This window comes from Polypterus senegalus, chromosome 11 (genome assembly GCF_016835505.1).
Source record: "Polypterus senegalus isolate Bchr_013 chromosome 11, ASM1683550v1, whole genome shotgun sequence".
NCBI classification, from domain to species: domain Eukaryota; kingdom Metazoa; phylum Chordata; class Cladistia; order Polypteriformes; family Polypteridae; genus Polypterus; species Polypterus senegalus.
Genome location: NC_053164.1, coordinates 13,105,444 through 13,130,662, shown reverse-complemented (window position 1 = coordinate 13,130,662; position 25,219 = coordinate 13,105,444). Strand labels below are relative to the sequence as shown.

Genomic DNA, 25,219 nt, shown 5'->3' with positions numbered 1-25,219 from the left:
ATGTTTCTGACCATCAAACACATTTAACCATTAGTCAAATATAACACAAGTAAACACAAAATGCAGTTTTTAAATGATGGTTTTTATTATTTAGGGAGAAAAAAATCCAAACCTACATGGCCCTGTGTGAAAAAGTAATTGCCCCTTGTTAAAAATCACCTAACTGTGGTGTATCACACCTGAGTTCAATTTCCGTAGCCACCCCCAGGCCTGATTACTGCCACACGTGTTTCAATCAAGAAATCACTTCAATAGGAGCTGCCTGACACAGAGAAGTAGACCAAAAGCACCTCAAAAGTTAGACATCATGCCAAGATCCAAAGAAATTCAGGAACAAATGAGAACAGAAGTAATTGAGATCTATCAGTCTGGTAAAGGTTATAAAGCCATTTCTAAATCTTTGGGACTCCAGCGAACCACAGTGAGAGCCATTATCCACAAATGGCAAAAACATGGAACAGTGGTGAACCTTCCCAGGAGTGGCGGCCGACCAAAATTACCCCAAGAGCGCAGAGACGACTCATCCGAGAGGTCACAAAAGACCCCAGGACAACGTCTAAAGAACTGCAGGCCTCACTTGCCTCAATTAAGGTCAGTGTTCACGACTCCACCATAAGAAAGAGACTGGGCAAAAATGGCCTGCATGGCAGATTTCCAAGACGCAAACCACTGTTAAGCAAAAGAACATTAGGGCTCGTCTCAATTTTGCTAATGATTGCCAAGACTTTTGGGAAAATACCTTGTGGACTGATGAGACAAAAGTTGAACTTTTTGGAAGGCAAATGTCCCGTTACATCTGGCGTAAAAGGAACACAGCATTTCAGAAAAAGAACATCATACCAACAGTAAAATATGGTGGTGGTAGTGTGATGGTCTGGGGTTGTTTTGCTGCTTCAGGCCCTGGAAGGCTTGCTGTGATAGATGGAACCATAAATTCTACTGTCTACCAAAAAATCCTGAAGGAGAATGTCCGGCCATCTGTTCGTCAACTCAAGCTGAAGCGATCTTGGGTGCTGCAACAGGACAATGACCCAAAACACACCAGCAAATCCACCTCTGAATGGCTGAAGAAAAACAAAAGGAAGACTTTGGAGTGGCCTAGTCAAAGTCCTGACTTGAATCCAATTGAGATGCTATGACATGACCTTAAAAAGGCGGTTCATGCTAGAAAACCCTCAAATAAAGCTGAATTACAACAATTATGCAAAGATGAGTGGGCCAAAATTTCTCCAGAGCGCTGTAAAAGACTCATTGCAAGTTATCGCAAACGCTTGATTGCAGTTATTGTTGTTAAGGGTGGCCCAACCAGTTATTAGGTTCAGGGGGCAATTACTTTTTCACACAGGGCCATGTAGGTTTGGATTTTTTCTCCTAAATAATAAAACCATCATTTAAAAACTGCATTTTGTGTTTACTTGTGTTATATTTGACAAATGGTTAAGTGTGTTTGATGATCAGAAACATTTTGTGTGACAAACATGCAAAAGAATAAGAAATCAGGAAGGGGGCAAATAGTTTTTCACACCACTGTATGTACAGTATATTAATGGCATGCTAAAGCAAAATCCTACAAACTAAACTTAAAATTAACAGGCATAAAAGTAAAACAAGGCTGCAAAGCTTCAACCAGGCGCCACACTATACAGGGCTCTGTGTGCAGGAGCTCCATCATGTAGCAGGTTTGGGTAAAGACTGTGACGCCTATTTCCGGGTACGGCCGCCTTTATATGGTTGTGACAGAAAGGGGTGGGGCATCTTGGAATCATGGAGGGCGTGGTTACTCGTGCTCCTGCGGAGGGAAGAGACAAGACTGTTTGTGACAGCGCCCTCTCTCATCCCAGAGTGCTATTGCATACTTGATCTGGGCCAACAAGATGACCCTCTGGTTTGCATGTTGCGGCTGACGGCCGGGACACCCCTTTGACTCTGGGACTGGGGGAGCAGCTATGGGATGCACACTATGTCCCCCGGAACGCATGGTGGCAGCCCTCCTAGGTTACATCGGGGCCACAGGTGTGGGACTTAAGGGCTCAGCCCTATTGGGCTCTATGGCCACCACCCGGTGGAGCTGCACGGCTTAACAAGCCCATGTGGTCTGGAATGCAGCCACACTCGGAAGTGCAGCCTAGTTAGGCCAATTACCACCTGAAGCACTTCTGAGAGGGCTACAAAAGGAGCCTGCAGCCACTACTCAGGGCACCAGAGTCGGGAGGATGACGATGACAACAACAACAACGATAACAACTAAGCTGCCTAAGAGGAGTGGAGGAGAAAGAAGAGTGATCTTCTGGTGTTTTTTCCTTTTGGTATGGTTTTGGGGACTGTGTATGGCCAGTGGGACATGAGGAAGATGTGTCCCATGGCGGAAGACAATAAAATCTTTTGTTATCCTTTTTACATGCCTCCAGTGTCAGGTCTATGCCTATAAAGTATGGTGCCTTTGCCACAATGATATTTAACAATTAGTCAGTCATTCTCTAACCCGCTATATCCTAACATAGAGTCACAGGGGTCTGCTGGAGCCAATCCCAGCCCATGGTGGAAGGCAGGAACAAATCCCAGGGCAGGGCACACACCCACTAGGGACAATTTAGGATCGCCAATGCACCTAACCTCCATATCTTGGGACTGTCGGAGGAAACCGGAGTTCCTGGGAAGCGAACCCAGGTCTTCTAACTGTGAGATAGCCACCCAGTACATTTCGGAGTTCTTAAAATATAAAGGCACTTCTTTTGATATAATCTACAATGAGTTTCACATACCTGAAAAGGTGAACTGCATTCTATAATATCTGAAATTTATTTTACAATGATATATAGTATTTATAGTTTATTAGCCTTTTTTATATGTTTCTTTCTAATGCAGTCATAGAGTTTAGCAACTAAGCATTTCACTACATGTTATACTTGATATAAAAGAGGAGGAGACTTTGTAAAAGACAGTGACCCCATATTTTGTAAAGGCAAAATTAATCGAAGCTTTTCACCAAAAAAAACCATCAGTAAGAATGTGATGTCGGAGGTGATGAGGTTCTCAATCATCCAGTCTATTTACGGAGCAAGAGAAGAGGCGTTAGAATACGGCACCACCCTGTGGATTGGCAAGGAATTACCACCACCAGAACTTGTCCCCAAGGTACACGTGAGTGACATTGTATGTGACAAATAAAATTTGATTTGTCAAAAGTATTCACCCCATTGACGTTTTCACATTTTATTGTTATGCAACCGTAAATAGCAGTGGATTGAATTTGGATTTTTTGACACTGATCAACAGAAAAAGACTCTTGAATGTCAATGTAGTCTAAATAAATTAAAAATATAAAACTGAAAGTGGGTGACATGGTGGCGCAGTGGGTAGCACTGCTGCCTCGCAGTTAGGGGAACTGGGTTCGCTTCCTGAGTCCTCCCTGCATGGAGTGTGCATGTTCTCCCCTCCTACAGTCCAAAGACATGCAGGTTAGGTGCATTGGTGATTGTGCTTGGTGTGTGTGTGTGCCCTGCCCGGGTTTTCTTTCCTGCCTTGCACCCTGTGTTGGCTGCGATTGGCTCCAGCAGACCCCTGTAGTTAGGATATAGCGGGTTGGATAATGGATGGAAACTGAAAGTACTTTATCACATAAGCGATACGACACCCCCAAATCCTAACTGATACGACCCATTGGTTTTAGAGGTCACAGACTTAGTTTAATGGACATTAGCTGGCGGGTGTTTCAGTTAATTACAGTCTGAAATGCACCAGAATGTGGAAGGGCCAACTTGTGCTGAGTCAGTATGGCAGCCTAACCCTACACACTGAAGTAATAAGAATTCTGAAGTCAATGAATATCCAGTTAAATTGATCATTAAGAAATGGAAATAGTATGGCAGGGCTGTACACCTACCAAGAGATGGCCAACTACAGAAACTGAGTGACTGTGCAAGACTAAGATGAGTAACAGAAGCCATGAAACCTCTGAGAACTCTGAAGGTGTTACAAGTTACAGTGGTTATGACTGGAGAAACTTTGCATTTGCACCTTCCATTTTACAATTATTGAAGTGCTTCTGGGAAACCTCAAAGCTTCAGAAATGGTTTTATGGCTCTCATCTACAGTATGCCTCACCACAATTTAATCTTGAGCGTCCACAGAGTTCAGTGCTTCCTTTTTGTCTTGACATACAGTATAAATTGTTGGACCTCATATTCACAAGTGTGTGCCTTTCTAATCAATTCAGTTTGCCACAGGCGAGACTCCAATCCAGTTCTAGACACAACTCAAGGAAAATGAAAGTAAACATCCATCCACCCATTATCCAACCTGCTACATCCTAACTTACAGGGTCACGGGGGTCTGCTGGAGCCAATCCCAGCCAACACAGGGTGCAAGGCAGGAAACAAACCCCCGGCAGTGTGCCAGCCCACCACAGTGAAATTAAACAAGATGCCTAAATTTGGAGTGCCACTGAAAAATGTCTGAATAGTTCATAATTCAGAGGTTTCAGTTTTTGATTTTTTAAGATATTTGCAGACCTTTCTGAGAAAATGTTTTCGCTTTGTCATTATGGGTTATTGAGTGTAGATTGATGGGCAAAATTGTCAATTTAAAAATTAAGTTTACAACACAATAAAGAGTGCATAAATGAAGGGGTTAAAAAACTTATTTAGAATCCACTTTAAATTGTATATAACGGAAGGCATAATGACATGAATCTAAAAATGTATGAGTATTAATAAAAACACAAATATTGTCAAGAAAAATGAAGATGATAACAAAAAAAAAAAAAAAAGGAAAACGATAGACTTAGTGGCTGCCTGTCATTTTTTGAAATATGTCAGATTCATATAATTGAATCAGAAAGGACATTTCATATCGATGCCTGAGCACAAGCAGGTAGGACCAGTGGAGCCCCGCCCACCACCCGGAGACTGAAGCGCCACTTTCGTGGCAGACGCACAAGGCAAGCGGAGGCGGCATGAGGTGTGAGCCGACTCTCCCAGAGCCAGGCAGCGAGGAACAGGCTGGTACGTGACGTGAAATTATTCTGTTTTCTGTACGTGTAACAATGTAATTAAATAAAGTTACAGTGCGTGTTACGCGTATAACTAATTAGAATTATTTTCCTGTTTACCAGAGTTAACGATTTAAGACGAGGAGCAAGACAACTAGGGATGAATGTTTTTGTTCTTTTACCCTGTCTGTTGTGGCTTTTACTGTTTTAGTAGTTGGTAATTTCAAAAGTAGTAACATTTTCATATCGAACTTGAACAGAAGAAAGCAGAGGGACATATGGTGGCGCGGTGAATAGCGCCGTTGTTCTCGTAGCTCGAAAAGACCGTGTTCTGCCTGGGGTGTTTCTCCGACATCATATGATGTTTGGATTACCGTAACTAGTGACTCAAGACTGACCCATACTAATGGCCGATAGAGGGAGCAACAATGACATGCGTCCCGTCCAGAGTTGGCTCCAGCCTTGCGCTTAAATTTGGAGAGGGATGGGTTCGGGACTTGTGGTTCCTGAATTGGATTACGCGGCGTCCGAATAAATGGATGAAACACAAAGAACAGTAAAAAAGCTACCTAGCCGGGGGCGCAGACAGATGTGTACTGGGAGATAAAAGAAAACACTCACTTCATGTCGACTGTATTTTGCTATGGAAGATAAGGCAGTGTGTCTATACTAACGTATCTACTTCTGTAAATTACATACTGACTGCCATTAAAACAAATGCAAGGTCACGTTTAGTGCGCGCTTTGTTTATGCACTGTTTTAAATCGGTCGTAATGCGTAGTACTTATTAAAAGGTCTTGATCGATATTGTCTAAATATTTACATTAGTGAAATGATCGATAGATACAAAAGACACTATATAATTGATACGAAAGGCACTGTATACTAAAAACCCAGACTGCCACTTGAATTTAAACAATAAAAACCGTTAATTGGATAATTATTCCAGTAAGTATGCTTCAGCAGGAGATTATTCTTTGAACTTTAACTGATTCCGTATGTGGCTTCTCATTTCTGAAATAACCGTGTCTGAAGACGTTCCCCGTGGTCCCTGAAAAGATGTTCCTGAATTTTAGAAGGGGTAAATTCCTGGCCTGCATCAAGTAAAGTAACAACTAACGGGATTGCTGATATTGAAATCTGGAAGAACAGCGGTGAAAGAAATGTGGTCGAAACAAATCTTGAATGATTGTGACTGAAGATCATTGACGCTTAAAAAAACAGGGTTGTTCACTTTATTTACGTAGTTGAAGTTAGTATAACTTAAAATAATCATGTTTATTGATATTACGTATAGTCTTTTATATTTATGATGACACAACTCTCTTAAATTAACAGTTAATCATGTTTAAACAAAACCATTACATTATTTTCATTTAACAGAAGTGTAATTAGCCTCAGGGAGTGTTGTGTTCACTTACCTATTTTTATGTTCTTCCTATTCCAAATTAACACGTTTAATACTCATCACATGGTATGCTCATGTTTTCACTGTAAACAGTTGAGTTCAATTGATTTAGCTTAAAATGAACACGTGTTATGTACGAGGAAACTATATATTTGCATAAAGATCCGCCCTTGTTGTTGCATTGTGGTCCAAGGGATCCCCACCCCTTTTTAGCATTGCGAGATTGTATCAAAGTGCCCTGTGCCGTTGTGACGTTCTTTTGAGTTAATAAAGTTATATATACACTCACACTCTGGCAAATTTGTTGCCCACGCCATTTCACAAAATCATCTCTTTCTTTACTTCATACATTACAGGGTTACCTATGTTAAAATTACACACAAAGTGTAAATGGACAATGGAATGACCTTACATATGCACCTTTTCTGGGAATGCCCAGTTGCGCAGTCATTTCTGGACGCCCTGATAGAGGAACTAGAAAAGTCGGTACCCACACTCTAAAAATACAGATTATTTAATGACATCCAAAGGGTCTTTACTGGGTTGTATGGTCTCTCGTAGCTCCTTTGTTTGCTAATGGACTAATTAATTCTGGTATGGGTTATCTGCATATGAAGTTGGGTTTTTGTGGAGAGAGAGAACCTGAATCTTTTATGTATTGTAGCCAGCCTACCTATAGCAGTATACTAACAGATTAAGAAAGCCTGAACTCCGCCTATGTTGCTCTTATTTAGTTAGAGTCCTCTTAAAATCATTTAATAAATCTGCTGCTATCTATTAATGGTTATTTAAAGTATGAACCCTGTTACTAAATACAAGTTCTCTCTGGAAACGTCAGTGTTTTGGTCTTTTGGGAAGCAAAAATGGTTCCACTGTGGAATCACTCTGAAGAACCACTCTGGCACCTTGATTTTTAAAAGTGCGGAGAAAACTGCAATCGCACCATGATGTGGTGTACAGGCTGTTCCCAGGTACTCGCTCACAAGAAGCCACCGAGGAGGCATGGCGTTTAGTATTCTGTGTGAAAGGAGCTTTCAGGCTCGCCAGGAACCACATCGTATACTCAAAATAATCGGGAGTGGTCTTCCTTTATTCTTTCTTGTATACTCAGATATGGAGATGGATATTTGAGGAGTAAACTGCAGGGTGATGATTGTATTTTTATATTATGTACATAAAAAAGCGGCACGGTGGCACAGTGGTAGCGCAGCTACCTCGCAGTAAGGAGATCTGCAGGTTCGCTTCCCGGGTCCTCCCTGCGTGTTGTCTGCGTGGGTTTCCTCCCACAGTCCAAAGACATCCTAAATTGTTCCTAGTGTGTGCTGGCGCCCTGCCCAGGGATTTGTTCCTGCTTTGCACCCTGTGTTGAGTGTCTTGACTGGAAAAACAGGTGACCCTGTGTTAGGATATAGCACGTTGGAAAATGACTGACTGACATCAAAAACAAATCAATTGAATAACATATTGAACAATAAACATTAATGTGAATAAATCGAAATCTGCAACTGCATGGGTGAAAGGAAAAGTACCACTTCCGGTTAATAGACACAGCCCAAAAGTTGATAGAAAAGTACGTTTTGTACCTAATACCTAACACTTTTTGTATGTAAAATTTGGTTGATCTAAGTAAACGCATGCTCAAGTTATCGTGTTCACACACACACACAGACAGACATAATTCCAAAATGGTATTTTCGGACTCAGGGAGGTTTTAAAACGTCGAGATTCATGAAAATCTTGAAATGGATTTTTTTGGAAGATTCCAATACTTTCCCTATACTTCGTATACGAGAAAGTAAAAAGGAAAAGATGACAATCCAGGACTGCTGGAGCAGTCTACTCGGAGACTATTCTATCCTGGACAATTTGAAGAATAAGAATATAAAACGTGCAGACCCTAAAGGAGGAGGGCGACAGCTCCCCTCCCACCCTGACATAGGGAGGGCAGGGGACTCGGCTCTTTCACCACTAGAGTCGACACCATGTTACAAATGTATTATATTTCTCTGCAAAGCAACCATGTCTTTGTAGCAGCATTCAAAGTATGGGACCCAGTCACGACTGCAAATAGGTTGTTCAAGAATGTAAAATGAAAAGATTGTGAATGATTGTAGCTGATTATAGGCGATTCTAATTGATATATTTAATATAGATTGTAATACTCTCAAAGATTTTGTGCCTGTCCTTGTTGCGTGTGTATTATATATATATATATATATATATATATATATATATATATATATATATATATATATATATATATATACTCAACAAAAAAGAAACGTCCTCTGACTTTCAACTGTTTTTACTTTCAATAAACTTAATGTGTAAATATTTGTATGAACAGTAAAAGAGTCAACACCATAAGACATAAACTAAAAATGTTTCACAATGTGTCCCTGAATGAAGGGAGGCTCAAAATCAAAAGTACCAGTCAGTATGTGGTGTGGCCACCAGCTGCTTGAAGTACTGCAGTGCATCTCCTCCTCATGGACTGGACCAGATTTGTCAGTTCTTGCTGTGAGATGTTACCCCACTCTTCCACCAAGGCACCTGCAAGTTCCTGGACATTTCTGGGGGGAATGGCCCTAGCCCTCACCCTGCGATCCAACAGGTCCCAGACGTGCTCAATGGGATTGAGATCCGGGCTCTTCCACTGCGAGGATGATCAGCTGTCCTTCCTGTCTGCCTGTATCGCTGTCTTAGGCGTCTCACAGTGCGGACATGGCAATTTATTCAGCAGTCCTCATGCCTCCCTGCAGCACGTTCTAATGCACGTTCACGCAGATGAGCAGGGACCCTGGGCATCTTTCTTTGGGTGTTTTTCACAGTCGGTAGACAAGTCTCTTTAGTGTCCTGCGTTTTTAGAACTGTGACCTTAAATGCCTACTTTCTGTAAGCTGTTAAGGTCTTAACGACCATTCCACAGGTGCATGTTAATTAATTGATTATGGTTAATTGAACATGCATGGAAAACATTGTTTAAACCCTTTACAATGAAGATCTGTAAAGTTATTTGGATTTTTAAAACATTATTGTTGAAATACACAGTCCTGAAAAAGGGACGTTTTCCTTTTTTGCTGAGTATATATATAGATATATAGGGGACTGGGCGGTCTCTTGGTCTGGAACCCCTACAGATTTTATTTTTTTCTCCAGCCTTTGGAGTTTTTTTTTTTTTTTTTTCTGTCCACCCTGGCCATCGGACCTTACTCTTATTCTTATGTTTATCTTTTATTGTGTCTTCTATTTCTCTATTCATTTTGTAAAGCACTTTGAGCTACATTTTTTTGTATGAATATGTGCTATATAAATAAATGTTGATTGATATATATATATATATATATATATATTTTTTTTCAGTTTTTAACTATATGTATTGATACAGTATACAGTAACCAACCATACTTGCTTGGTGAATTTCCAATCATATAATTTCTACTGGTGATTTTCTAAGTCTGTGCTTAATCAAACATTTCCACACGCACAGTGAGACGAGACATTTCAGGGTGGGAATCAAACAGCTTTGTGACCACCAGAAAACCACTTCTGAGTGAGGTCAATTGGGAGAAAAAAAACGAGCAAACAAGCATACAGATTGGACAACGGAGCAGTGGAAAATGAGCCCAGATTAAATTCCACAGCAAACAAAGGGAAATAAGCATCTGGAGGCAGCGTTATGAATGGGTTGCTTTAACCGCTCTGGTCTCGGCTCTGCAACGTTATACAGCAATGACAGGAAGTCAGCCGGGTACCTGAATCTACTGATCAGTGGATTTTTTTTTTTTCTTCACTGACGCCACAGGAATATTCCGGAAAGATCAAGCGAATATTTATCGGGCTTGTTCAGGAAGCATGAAGAATTATTTTCATACATGAATGGCAGTCCTATAACCTTAACCCTATTGAAAGGCTTCGGGATGGGATGTGGTGGAGAAGTTTATAGAGTGGTCCGACTCTGCTGTTGTCAATTCAAGTTCTCGGCAAAAAAGGTAATGCAATTCTCGACGAAATGAAATGCCAAGACGTTGCAAAAGCTCGCCGAAACAGCACAACGAGCACGCGGTTTCATTAAAGCTAAATGTGGACCAGTGGGCTCTTTTTTTTTTGTTTTGTTTTTGGCCAGTAGCGTAGATGCATTGATATGAAAGGTAGAATTTAATTGATGACTGCACTGTAGTTAACATTCGTGTCGTCTTGAATTTCCTCCACTTCGTTCAGTTTCTTCGTGTAGTCAAAGCAGCAGTTTACTCCGCCTGGTCACTCCAGATTGTCACCTGAGAAGTTGCGATTCTTTCATTGGACTTCATTATGTCAGAAAGATAGGATTCTGGTGCCGAAACACGCGCGATCAGAACGTGATACGTGTTGATGAAAATAATAACAGAATTGTCTTTTTGATTGTCATTTTAAAGTTTTATTTATTTATTTTTCACAAATTTAAAGATAACTCTAAATAACATGTTGTTTAATAAACGAAGTCAGAATAGGTTATAATTAATAGACCGTTTTGGCTGGTGTATACCTTAAGAACAGAGTGTGCTGACGAGGAGCGGTCTATTAAAAATATCCAGCCAAAATGATAAGCGAGACATGTCAGATTAGCGGGTTTGCATCTTAATTTTAAATTTTGATCCCAGAACACACTCACTAAATCGCAGGTAATCCTAGCAATCCTGCCTTTTTGAAATCATTCTGAGAAGACAAAAGGAGAAGAAGGAATCTCCGGGCAGAATTCTGTACCCCAGCTCAGGGGTCGCCAGCTCGCCAAATGGGTCATGATTTAAAACGGGCTCTTGCTACATACATACTGTATACAACACGGGATACGTTCAGGTTTCCTAATCTGTAGTCTACTATACATTATAGATTTTTTTTATTTGATTTGATTTTTATTCTTCTCCATGTTAGGCAGTTTTTCAAAGAACCAACTTGACATGACAAAGAACCCTTCCCAGAATGAATTACCATTACAGCATTTTTAAGAGTGGCAGAGAGGTGGCGCAGAGGACGCTGTTACTTTATCAAAATGTCTGTTCAGCGGTTTGACTATCAGCTGGGGCAGAGGTCGCCAGCTCCACTCCTCCAGGAGGACCACCGTGGTTGCAGGTTTTTTATTCTAACCCTTTTCTTAATGTTTTTGCTGCTAATTCACTTCATTGAACTGATTTTAATTGACTTGCTCTTGAAGACTCAGACCCCTTAAATGTTTGTTTCTCCTGAATTATGAGCCAAACAATAATGAGATCCAAAATGATCCAAAACAACTGGTGTCCATCATATAATATCAGAAAATAAAGAACGATGAAGGTCTCGGGAATGTCAACCTGCTTAGGTCCCCGAAACATTTTAACAGTGTGCTCTTAGAAAGAGAAAATCAACAATTTCAGAAATGTCTGCCAATGCACCACAAGAGCAGTGACAAGCCACAAAATTAAAGAACGAGTTTAATCAACGACAAGAATCGGCACCTTATTAAGCAGCTGGTTGGAGTGAAATTGGTTGGAGTTTGAGGCTCTGACTGAGTTGGTCTTCTGTTGGCTCCCTCACTTGACATTTCATTTCTGTCTGGGTGCCATTTAAGGAAAGAAGTGAAACAATTTAGAGGAACGATGAAAAAAAATTTAGGGGAGCAAATCTTAAAAAAGCAATTCAATTAAAATGAATTCACAAGAAGTTAATTAGAGGCACAAACAGGGCACTCATTAAAAAAAAAAAAGGGTTAGAATGAAAACCTGCAGCCACAGTGGTCCTGCAGGACTGGACTTGGCGACCCCTGCCCTGGGTGATAGTGTGGAAGCAAAAGAATACACTGAAGATCCATCCAGTTTCCATCCATCCATCCATCCATTTTCGAACCCGCTGAATCCGAATAGGGTCACGGGGGTCTGCTGGAGCCAATCCCAGCCAACACAAGGCAGGAACCAATCCTGGGAAGGGTGCCAACCCACTGCAGGACACACACACACACCAAGCACACAATAGGGCCAATTTAGAATCACCAATCCACCTAACCTGAATGTCTTTGGACTGTGGGAGGAAACCCACGCAGACAGGGGGAGAACATGCAAACTCCACACAGGGAGGACCTGGGAAGCGAACCCAAGTCTCTTTACTGCAAAGTAGCAGCGCTACCCACTGCGCCACCCTACACTGATGATTCTCACTTTAAATGAAGGCTCTAGGAGTCAAAGGATAGGCAAACAGAGTAATTAGATTTATTGCAATAAACAATAACACGGACTCAACCCAACTAGGCGAAATCGAGCTGAGCCCCGAACAGGCCAAATACCACAGTTTATATAATCATTTCTTATCATCCTGACTTCTCTCAAAACTTCTCATTTGCTGCTTTTTCTGACCCCCCAACTTCTGTATCTGGCCTGTCAACTTTTTATGGGAAGCACCAGTATTTTTATTTTCTGTTATTCGCCTTCACTTTGTTGCTTTGCTTATTTTTAGGTCGGCCTTGAGCTTGCAGGTGATCCCCCTCTTCTGTTCTTGGGCTGTCTCTTATCTATCATTCTCCCCCTTCCTTGTCCCTCAAGCTAACAAGACATTGGTGGCTAGAGCTAAGCTTTAATTAAAAAAGAAATATGGCATGTGCCTTTGTTTAACTATTATGCCTGACTTGTATTAATACTTGCACAAAGGTTAATGCTTATAAGTTTTCATATCTGTTTATGCCAATACATCCATCCAATATCCAACCCGCTATATTCTAACTAGAGGGTCACAGGAGCCAATCCCAGCCAACACAGGGCGCAAGGCAGGAAACAAACCCCGGGCAGGACTCCAACCCACCGCAGGGCACGCACACCAAGCACCATTTAGAATCGCCAATCCACCTCACCTGTATGTCTTTGGACTGTGGGAGGAAACCACGCAGACACGGGGAGAACATGCAAACTCCACACAGGGAGGACCCAGGAAGCGAATCTGGGTCACCTAACTGCGAGGCAGCAGCACTACCCACTGTGCCACTCATGCTAGTACATGAATATAATAATTTCTTTTTTTTTTTTTTTTTTTATTTTATTAATTTTATTACAATCAATACATAGCAATCAAGTTTTACAAAAAAAAAATTATGCTAAGAACAGATCGATCCCCACCCTTGAGAGAGAGAGCAAGCCAAGCGGTGTAAAATTTAAGGCTTTTAAAAAAATACCTAAATCAACAAATTCTCTGTGCTTTATAAACATTTCAAAATATTACTGATTAGATCCTGCCATGTTTTGAAAAAGTCTGCACAGATCCTCTAACTGAGTATTTGATTTTTCCAATTTTAAATAATATAACACATCAGTTTCCCACTGACTTAAAGAGGAGAGTTTGGGTTCTTCCAGTTTATCAGAATAAGTCTGCGTGCCAACAGTGTAGTGAATGCAATCACAATTTGTTTGTCTTTCTCCACTTTAAGACCCTCTGGAAGAACCCCAAACACAGCTGTTAATGGGTTAGGAGGGATTGTGAGTCCAAGACTGTCTGAGAGGTAATTAAAATTTTTGTCCAGAATAATGTTAATTTGGTGCAGGCCCAGAACATGTGACCTAGTGAGGCTGGGGCTTTTGCAGCGTTCACAGGTTGGATCATGCCCTGGAAACATTTTGGAGAGTTTTAGTCGAGACAGATGTGCTCGATATATAATTTTGAGTTGTATAATTGTATGCTTTGCATATGGAGCTTGAGTGAATTCTCTGCATTGCTACTTTCCACTCCTTTTCTGATATATTAATTGAGAGGTCATTTTCCCAGTGTCCTCTTGGATCTTTGAAAGGAAGGGATTGTAAAAGGATTTTATATATTGTAGAGATGGAGTCTAACTCCTTGAAATTGAGCAATAATTTTTCCAGCGTGGATGAGGGTGCAAGATGAGGAAAATCTGGAAGGTTCTGTTTAACAAAGTTCCTGATTTGAAGATAGTGAAAGAAATTTGTAGCTGGAATGTTAAATTTGGAATGTAATTGTTCATAGGATGCAAAGGCGTTGTCTATATAAAGATCTCTAAGCAAGTTAATTCCAAATTTTTCCAGATATTAAAACTGCATATGTTTGTGAGGGTTGAAAGAGGTGGTTCTTTTGCAGGGTGCCACAGAAAGAAGCTTCTCCGTCTTAAAATGCTTTCTACATTGGTTCCAGATTCTAAGTGAGTGGAGCACAATTGGGTTATTAGTGTATTGCCGATAGCGTGTGTTTATTGGAGCACAAAGCAAGGAATACAAAGAAGTACTGCAGGATTTTACTTCTATTGCGGTCCATGCCTGTGTATGTTCTTCTATTTGTGTCCAGGTTCTTATCGACTGTATATTTGCCGCCCAGTAATAAAACTGGAAGTTAGGTAGAGCCATGCCGCCTTCTGCCTTTTGTCTTTGTAGGGTCGCTCTTTTGATGCGTGGATGTTTAGAATTCCAAATAAATGAGGTTATTGTTGAATCTAATTGCTTAAAAACGATTTATTAATGTATATTGGTATGTTTTGAAATAAAAAAAGGAGCTTAGGAAGAGTATTCATCTTAACAGTGTTAATTCTTCCAGCTAGTGTGAGATGAAGGGTTGACCATCTATGCAAGTCTTGTTTAATTTTTTCCATGCAGGCGACAAATTTTGTTGATAAAGAGCTTTATGTTTACTTGTGATGTTTACCCGAGGTATTTAAACTGTTCTGCAATGATAAAAGGAAGGGTGTCTAATCTAATATTATATGCTTGCGAATTCACGGAAAGAGTACACTTTTATTCAGATTAATTCTGAGACCAGAGAGCTTTTGAAATTCTGTGAGTGCTGCTAAGACTGCAGGCACAGAATTTTCTGGGTCCGATATATACAGTACCATGTCATCTGCATATAATGAGATTTTCTGTTCCAGTCCTTCTCTGCTAATCCCCTTTATCTGATCAGTATTTCGACAATGTATTGCCAGTGGTTCAATGGCAATTGCAAACAACAGTGGTGACAAAGGGCATCCTTGTCTTGTGCCACGTTCTAGTTTAAAGTAGTCTGAGCAAATGTTATTGATGCAAACTGAAGCTTCTGGGTTAGTATACAGTAATTTAATCCATGCACAAATGTTGGGCCAAACCCAAACTTCTCCAAAATAGTAAAAGGTATTTCCATTCAATCATGTCGAATGCTTTTCTGCATCCAATGATAATAATATTTCTGGGGTGTTTGATTTAGTTGGTGAGTATATTACATTAAACAGGCGTCGAAGATTTGAAGATAAGTGTCGGCCCCTAATAAATCCAGTTTGGTCTTGTGATATTACTGAGGGAGCACTTTCTCCATCCTTCTAGCTATGATTTTAGAGAGTATTTTAACGTCGTTATTCAGAAGTGAAATTGGTCTGTATGATGCACATTGTAATAAGTCCTTATTTTGTTTTGGAAGACAGTGATTAGTGCTTGGCGAAAGGTTTGTGGAAGAGATTGGTTATCTCTGGCTTCTGTAAATGTTGCTAATAGGAGGGGAGCTAGCTGAGCGGAGAATTTCTTGTAAAACTCTGCAGGGTAGCCGTCAGGGCCTGCTGCTTTTCCACCTTGGAGTGACTTTATAGCATCCAGTAATTCTGATAATGACAGAGGTTTATCGAGCTCCTCCACACTAATAGCGTCAATTTGTGGTATCTGTAATTTATCCAGAAATGCATTAGATTGTATATTGTCTTCTTTAAACTCAGTAGTATATAGGGATTTATAGTAGTCTCTAAAAGTGTACATTATATTTTTGTGTTCGATGATTTTATCTCCGTTCGTGTTAGTAATTACGAGATTGCGTTGCTACATCTTGCTTGTGAATTTGTTGCGCTAAAAGCTTATTAGCTTTCTCTCCATGTTCATAATAATGATGTCTGGATTTGTAAATTAGTTGTTCGGTTTCTTTAGTTGTCAAGAGGTTTAATTCTGAATGTAGAGCCTGCCTCCTCTTATGTAGAGTCTCGCTTGGTAGTCTGGCATGTTCTTCATCTATTTTAGTAATTTAGCTTTTTATCTCTGCTACTTTCTTAGCGGATTTATTTCTGTGGGAAAGATATGAGATAATCTGTCCTCTTAAGAAGGCCTTAAGAGTTTCCCAGAGTATTCCTGCAGAGATCTCAGGGGATGTATTTGTCTCTAGAAAGAATTCGATTTGTTTGGATATAAATTCAGTACAATTCTCGTCAGCTAATAGAAGCGGATTGAGGCGCCATCTGCGGGGTGAGTGTATGGGGCTTAGTAATTTCAGCTCCAAGATCATCGGAGCATGGTCTGAAATAACAATAGCATCGTATTTACAAGATTTAATCTTAGGCAAGAAGTTATTATCTATAAAGTAATCAATCCTTGAGTAGCAATGATGTACTGGTGAGTAGAAAGAATATGTTCTTGAATTTGGGTTTAAAAACCTCCAGGGATCTGATAAGTTGTGATCAGTTATAAACTTTGTAATTATCTTTGCGGTGTTAGTTGCGTTCCCCTGTGGAGGAAGTCTTATCTAAAAGTGGATTTAGAACACAATTAAAGTCCCCAGCCATTATAAGTTTATGAGTGTTCAGATTGGGAATGGATGCAAATAAATTTTGTATAAATTCCTTATCATCAACATTAGGTGCATAAACATTTATCAAAATCATTTTACAGTTAGATAAGTCTCCCATGACCATCACATATCTCCCTTCAGGATCCAATACTACATCTGATGCTACAAATGGTACTGTTCTATGTATGAGAATTCCCACCCCTCTAGTTTTCTTTGTAAAACTAGAATGGAACATTTGGCCAGTCCAGTCTTTTGCAGCGGAACTGATCCTTACTTAGTAAGTGGGTTTCCTGTAAAAATACTATTTTAGCATTTAGACCTGTTAGGTGAGAAAGTACTTTCTTTCTCTTTAATTCGTGATTCAGGCCTTTAACATTCCAGCTTACGAAGTTAACTGTCCCATCATGGAGACACTGATTCTGAGTTTTTGGTGTCATATTATAGTCTTAACTGGAAGTGAAATAGTTTAGGTCTTAATTTCCTATTCCCCCAAGAGTTGTTGCCATGCAGCTTATTATTACGTTGATAGTTATAATTATAAAGATTGAGATGATAGATTAGATATAGATCAAGCCTGCTCTCTTTCTCTTCCCCTTAACCCCCACCCTCCCTTTTTGCCTCCCCAGGTGAGGCTAAAACCCACTTCATGCAGTCCCAGTCCTCTGACATACCCAGAGACAGAGCACGTCCAAAGCACATCAAGCCCCCATGCAGTGGCTTTAAGGTTAAAAGATAGAGATATCTGTTACCAATATAGTCTTTAAAAGAGGAAAAAGAAAAAAAAAAAAAGAATTTTGCACTTAATATATATACATATATATATATACATATATACATATATATATATATACATACACATACACATATACATATAATCTTCATCAATTTTAGTGCATTAAGATGATATCCCCAGATAATAAACCCAGGTGATGGTGTTAAAGATGTGTCCAAAACAAGCATAACAAGTCTTAATGCAGTAATAGCAATAACAGCAAACCAAGGGTATGATATTGAACAGTCTCATTTAGGGTACACATGAAATAATTAGAAAAGAAAAAAGAGGAGGAAAACGTAATTAAGCACAATAAAACATAAACATTTAGCGCCCTAGTAATACTAAGTAATGATAAGTAATAAGTAAGTAATAATAATATAAGAATATGAGAATATATGCTGATAAAAACCCGTATTTTAAAAAAACAAATAGATCAGACAGTAGATTATTAATCCTAGCTTTATCATTTACCGCCATGACTCACAATTATGTATCAGAATAGTCCGGGATCAGCTTTCTTAACTCATTTTCTGCCTCCTCCTTGCTAGCGAAAACATAGAAATGACCCTGCCATTCCACTTTCAGTTTTGCGGATACAGGAGGCCGTATTTGACATTGGCTTGCCGTAGCCCTGTTTAATATTATAGAAGGCGCGTTTATAGCTGTTGCTGGAGAGAAGTCAGGAAGACGTGAATGTGGCAATCTTCATATATAATATCTTCCTTTTTTCCTGAGGAGTTCCATCACCTCTAACTTAAATGATAATCGTTCAAAACGAACTATAAAAGATCTTGGTCGGGGTCTGACGGTGTTTGATCCGCGTACGCGGTGATGCTCCAATCGATCAGCAAGCGTGCTCAGTTTAACTGAGTTTTTCTCAATGCGCTCTTCGATTTTACCCAGCACCTGTCGAAGTTCTAGTTGTACCTCTTGGCGCAGCCTTTCATTTTGCCTGTTGGATTTCCTGTTTTAATTCCTGTTTCAGTCTCTCAAGTGCCTTTGCCGTTGCTTTCTCATTAGCCTTCTCGCTTTTCTTTATATCTTGCCTTAGCTCAGCGAGCAACACTTTCAGTTCAGATAGCTGAAATGTGCCTTCTTGTGCCGTAGATGAAGCAGCAGACTCTGCTGAAGCCGGTGTCCCCGCTGCTCCAGTCCCGTGTAATTGCGTAACTGAAGCCGCGGACCTCCCGGCCTTTTCCAGTTTCAGGTAATCCTCTCCAATCGGCGAGCTATCCACATCTGCACTCACGATCGCACCTTCGCTCCCTTTTAAGCTCTCAGCCGGCGGCGATGTAGCGGACCGTGGTCGAGGAGTCTGTACTTTCGCCCATCTGATCCAGGTCTGTCTCTGAGAGGCCGTATCTCGAACTAGGGCTTGCTGATCGCAGCTTGGATGTAGCTTTCGTCTTCGATTCTTTCGGACCCCCCTTCTTGTTGGCCATGTTTATATGTGTTTACATATACTGTAGCGGTCCCTCTCGGGTTGAATAAATACAGGATATCTCTGAATAATAAGCAAATAATATGAAAAATAGCACCACTGCTAGCGGAGCTCCACTTCAGACGTCCATCTCTCGCATCGGACGAGACCAAAGAGTATGAATAGAATAATTTCTTATTTTCCATAATAGTCAAACCGCTGAACAGGCATTTTGATAAAGTAATGGTGTCCTCTGCGCCACCTATCTGTCACTCTTAAAAATGTTGGCTCTGTAATGGGGCTTTATAGTTCTTTACTGGGACATTTGGTTCGTCGTAGAACTCTTGCTTGACAAAGCACCATTTCATTCTGGGATGGGTTCTTTGTCATGTCAAGTCGGTTCTTTGAAAAACTGCCTAACGTGGAGAAAAATAAAAATCAAATCAAATAAAAAATCTTTAATGTATGGTAGACTACAGATTAGTAAACCTGAACTTAGGCCGTGTTGCATACAGTATTTAGCATGAGTCCATTTTAAATCATGACCCATTGATATTTCACAAAACCACTTCCTATATGGAGCCTGTTATGGATCTCGATAAACTGAAGGTTCTTTCTGGAACCTTCATGTGGATGGGTCTTTTCACAACCAAACACGTTTTCCCTGTGACATCACTCTGAAGGACCACTCTGGTACCCCGATTTTTTTAAAGAGTGTATGTGAGCTTTGATGCTGAAATGAAAAGACAAGCCTGAAACAGACAATCTGAAGAAGGCTGTCAACTAAGTGTTGGCAACAGGAAAAAGAATCCATGAAAAATGCCTTAAAACTTTGTGTGCAGTTTGAGGGGGCCTGACTGCCTCCAATGGATATAAAAATATCTTTATTTGTGCCCAGAGAGAAATCTGTCTTTTTACCAAAGCATTTTAAATGAATAAATAAATCGATACATTCATACAGAAAATATGCTCTGAATGCACACAGCAGAATGACTTAGGAAATTAAGAAAAAAAAAAAAAAACAGATAAACTATCCATCATCCAAAGCACTATATACTAACTACAGGGTCGCGGGGGTCTGCTGGAGCCAATCCCAGTCAACACAGGGGGCAAGGCAGGAAACAAACCCTGGGTAGGGTGCCAGACCACCACAGGGCACACACACACTAGGGACAATTTAGGATCGCCAGTGCACCTCACCTGCATGTCCTTGGACTGTGGGAGGAAACCCATGCAGACACGGGGAGAACATGCAAACTCCACGCAGGGGGGACATGGGAAGCAAACCTGGGTCACCTAACTGCAAGAAAGCAGTGCTACCCACCATGCCACCCAGAGAAACTAAACACTCTAAAAAAATTAATTTGCAAAAGAGGTTCTTCAGGGTGATGTCATAGCATGGCATATTCACATAAAGGTCCCAGAATTAAGCCTTATTTATTTAGACCTGTAGAGAGTTAAATAAAACAAATAACTATGGACAAATAACAGATTTGAGAAATACAACTGGACTCATGCTTTTATAAGGACTTCTGTTACTAAGTTCTAGTGGTCTTGGTCTGCCGTGTTCTGCTAGGTCACTTACTCTAAATAATAATAAAAAAAAAATTGGTTTTGTCCATATATTAGGAAACATTTTAACAAACGTCATAGAATCCTTTAGAGAATACACCTTTTGCTCCCTTTTGATGTCCCCCTTTTTGTGGGGAATCTACAATTTTGTAGTCCTGAAGCTGGAACTGTTATGGGGGGCTGTTATCTGGTAACAGCCGTTATCTCCTTTGATGGGATTTTTCCACGACAGATTACCACAATTTTAAAAAATCGGGAGTGGTCTCCCCTCAACTTTCTCGTATACTCAGATATGGGGATGGATATTTGAGGAGTAAACTGCAAGACAATGATTATATTTTTATATTAATACATTAAAGCACCATAAAAAACAAATCAAATTAATAATATATCGAACAATTATCGTAAAATTAAAGTTGAATAAATAGGACTTTGCAGCTGTGTGAATAAAGAAGTAACACTTCCAGTTAGTGGAAATACCTCAAAAGTTGATTGAAATCTATGTTTTGTACCTGATTCTTGCATGCAAAATTTGGTTGACCTAAGATAAAGCGTACTCAAGTTATCGTGTTTACATGCTGTGATGGACAGCCGGCGGTTCAGTCCGGCCGGGATATCACTGAAAGAAAAGAATGGAGGAAGGCAGTCTTTTTAGGGCACTGCATCCCCCGGGACACTAGGTGGCATCTGTCCTGGTTTCTCTCAAAGCATCCTGGGTTATGGACTCTGTTTCCTCAGCCCTGTTGGGTACCGTGGGTGCTGCCAGGGGGAGCTCACAAAAAACCTGGGGACTACTACTGTTACGACAACCCGAAAGTACTTTGGAGTCACGAGGACGGAAGCCCGCAGTTCTTCCGGGCTACTTGAGCACTAATGATGTGTTTTTTGACCTGGAAGAAGAGTAGGAGCACTTCTGGGTCGAGGACTATTTAAAGGACTGCTAAAGACCCAGCAAGGAGAGCCAGAGTTGGGAGGTTGGGTGACGAAGCTGCTGGGAGAGGAGGATTGTATTATTGTTATTATTACTATAATGATTGAAGAATTGTGGCGAGTGTGGTGCTTTGTGCACTTTATTTGAAGAAAATATGAAAAGATTCTTCTAGGTGCTTTTACACGTGTCTTGGACATCTGTCTGGTGGGTTTCACGGGGCAACAGTGACCCCTAGCATCCACAATACACACACACACACACACACATACGCACAGAGACATATTTCCAATAATGGTATTTTCAGACTCGGGGAGGTCTAAAACGTCAAGACTCTTCAAAACATTGAAAGAGAATTTGAGATGATTACAATACTTTCCCTACGAGAAAGTCAGGGAGGTCTAAAATGTTGAGATTCCTTAAAATCTTGATTTTGAATTTTTGGACAATTACAAAATTTTCCCTATCCTTTATATACAAGAAAGTAAAAAAAAAAATAGAAAATAGTTAACTACATCTCAGATTTTAAATAAAATTGCTTTACTTAATTACACAATAGTAATAATATTATTTTAAAACCTCATACAGTAAACACCCAAAATATTTAAGCAATGTGGACTAAAGTCACTTATGGAGGCCCCTCCAGGATTAGGGGCCCTGAAGCTTATGTTTCATTAAATTTATAGTAGATCAGCCACTGGCCCCCTTGGAGTTTTCATGGTGTTGAGGATCATAGAGGTCCGTCTCTCTGGTAGTTTTCGAGGGTTTGACAAATGTTGGTCCCCCTTGGAGTTTCTGGGCTGCTGACAAGCATTATGAGAACTCCGAAACTCAGAGGAACAAGGGCTGGACTTGCCAAAATCAGGGGCTAGAAACCTTAACGGTACTGGACAGAAGAGGGGAAGGCTCTCATTCATCAGGAGCTGAATGCCTGAGATCAAGTATTAAAGCCTGGAAGTTCTCCTAAGAACTCCGCAACACAAAAGAAAAGTGCCTTTAAACAGCCATTATTATTATTATTATTATTATTATTATTATTATTATTATTATTATTATTATTATTATTATGATGATGTGAGTTGATAATAAAAATAAATTTACAACAAAGTGTATTTTTTTTCTCAAAAGCATTTTAAAGGTTCTAGCTAACGTAAATATGTTAGCAACTACTGAAAACAGCAATAAAAAATCCACCATATTCTAACAGAAATTCCGCTTGCAAGTCACCTATCTCTAAAACCAATAGAGGAAATTCTGTAAGACCTTAATTACAGATTCGTTTACAGTTTCAAATTTATTTATAGACTTCAGCTTGTTTATTTTGTACACACTATTTTGCTCTTTACATGTCAGGGAGCTGCTCCGTCACCAAACAGATCGTCGATCAAAGCCGACTGGTTGAAAAAGCCGGACGCAGGGTCGTGCGCGCGCGGGCGCGTGTCCGCGGCTTATTGTGCTGACGGAGCGAAAAGCAAACAGACCTCAATGACACGTCACACATACTAGCGTGACAACACATTTAATAAATACAGTCGTCTGCTTGATGAAGCAAATATAAAATGAAAAACACTCAAAATGGTTAACCGAATATTAGCCCTGTGTACATTTTCAACAAGTAAGAAAGTACTTTTGCTATAATTACAAGAATTACACAAACTGAAGACTGTATTACTTGAAAATCATTAACGTTTTAATGAGATTTAGTTTATGTTGTAACTTTATTTTACTTATAGTATGTGACTTGGAATATGATATATGTAAGAGTTTAAGTGTGACTTAAAAAATACAGTTATGTGTAATGGCTCGTATGACCCCCTAGTCCCCAACCTAAATGTCAGAATTGTTTAAAAACTTTTATTTCACATGCTTGCGCAAGCCTATTCAGGTAATTTTGAATTTGAAATGCTTAATCCTTTTAAGGTATTTGTTACACTCAGAAAGAACCCTTTGTTTGAACAATTTGGAAACTTTGAACTTAATTTTAGTTAATTTAATATTCCATGTTGAAAAGTCAAGCAAAATGACACCTTTTATTGACTATAACTAAAAAGAATACAATATTCAAGCTTTCGATACAGGTCAGGCCCCCTCTTTAAGCAAGTAGAAGAAGGTGCCCAAGTTGCCTCGAAACCTTGCATATTGTAATCTTTCTATAGTTCGTCAATAAAAGGTGTCATTTTGCTTGTCTTCTCACTAATCCATAATGGCTAACACGGTACAACACCCATGTGAACAAACCCAGTTATTTATATGTGCTGTGAGTGCTGTGCATGTTGAGGGAGCTGCGTGGTGTTCAGCGCTGCTGATTCGCAATCCGTTCCTCGTCACGTGGAGTCAATGCGTTTCTCATCTTGTGCGCCTGGACATTAGCCGGCTGCACTGCCTTCCTTCCATCATTTTAATGCACTCCTTTTGGATCTGCATTGCTATTTTCCCATGGATTTTTCTCTTTTTTCCCCTTACTTTACAAAAAAATGCACAGTGGTTTAATAGATGATTCCAGACTGGCAGAAGGTGGATGTGTGCAAAAGTGTGCCCAGCAATGGCCTGGCATCTTTTCCAGGGTTAGGCAACGCCTTCATTTTGAGGAAGGCTGTGACTCTTGCTGGACTGGATTTAATAGGTTTAATGCACAAATGTGTGTGTGTGTGTGTGTCAAATACTGAATTGAAAGAGTACACGACATAACTGAAACACTACAAGCAAATCCACTAAATGAAATGAATAAACAAACTCCTCTCATTTTTCCACTGTGCTACCTGCTTACTAGGTCTCTATTTTATCAAACAGTAAAGGCGGACTTTGTGACTTAATAAAAAGAGAAATAAGGTAAAGCTTTTTGATTAGGAAATGACTCAAGTTTGATAAATGAGGCAGAGAGCTATCAAGGATTGATTACTCAAAGCTGAAACTGTCAGAGAACAAAGGCTTTGTAGCTCACATTTTGGCCTCAACGTCTTGAACAGAAAATAATATTTACTGATTATTATAAATAACACATTGGATGTGCTACCTAAATCATATGTGCATAACTGAAGATAGAGAGAGAGAGAGAGAGACTGGACTTTATTTGTTCTCATAGGGAAAATTGGTTTCAGCGGTGCTGAAGCAGTTACCAAAATTTCTCTAATAACCAATTAACATTTAAACATGAAAAAATAAAGATAGACTAAGCTCGCCCATCTCCCCAATCCCCCCCTAGGGGTGCACTTCACGCTTACCACTTCATGTCTCTGCCACTCGCGTTGTGAGGGGGCTGAATTCACGCTAAGGAGATGCAGATGGACATCTGCTGCTACCGAGCTGCGTGTTCTGCTTGTCGCGTTGTGCATCAATCATTTAAAAGCCTGTACAGCAGCTGTCCTTTTGCCTCACTTCCTTGTCTCATGGGAGGTTAAAATGTCCCCGAGAAATTGTTTGGAAGTAGGGCATGACGTGCAAGTAGGGACTTCAAAGTGTCTCCCCGAGATGATCATGTCTTGACCCCAAAATTTTTTATATAATAGATATATATACTGTACATATTCATATACATATATCTATATATCTACCTATTATATAAAATAATTATACCTATTATATAAGAAAATGTTCTTTCTATTATATGA

At 40.0% G+C, this 25,219-nt stretch overlaps 1 protein-coding gene across 2 annotated transcripts in view; it reads left to right on the top strand.

Moving 5' to 3' along the window:
- Positions 1-4,943: 4,943 nt before the first annotated feature.
- The window catches only part of si:ch211-261a10.5 (potassium channel subfamily K member 13), a 62,722-nt gene continuing 42,446 nt past the window's right edge, over positions 4,944-25,219 (top strand). The window contains exon 1 of one of the 2 annotated variants that reach the window (XM_039768059.1): positions 4,944-5,003. The gene's annotated coding sequence lies outside the window, so the exon portion shown is untranslated. Of the gene's footprint in view, positions 5,004-10,158; positions 10,391-25,219 lie in introns of those variants that run through there. The other variant, XM_039768060.1, reaches the window with a different exon arrangement.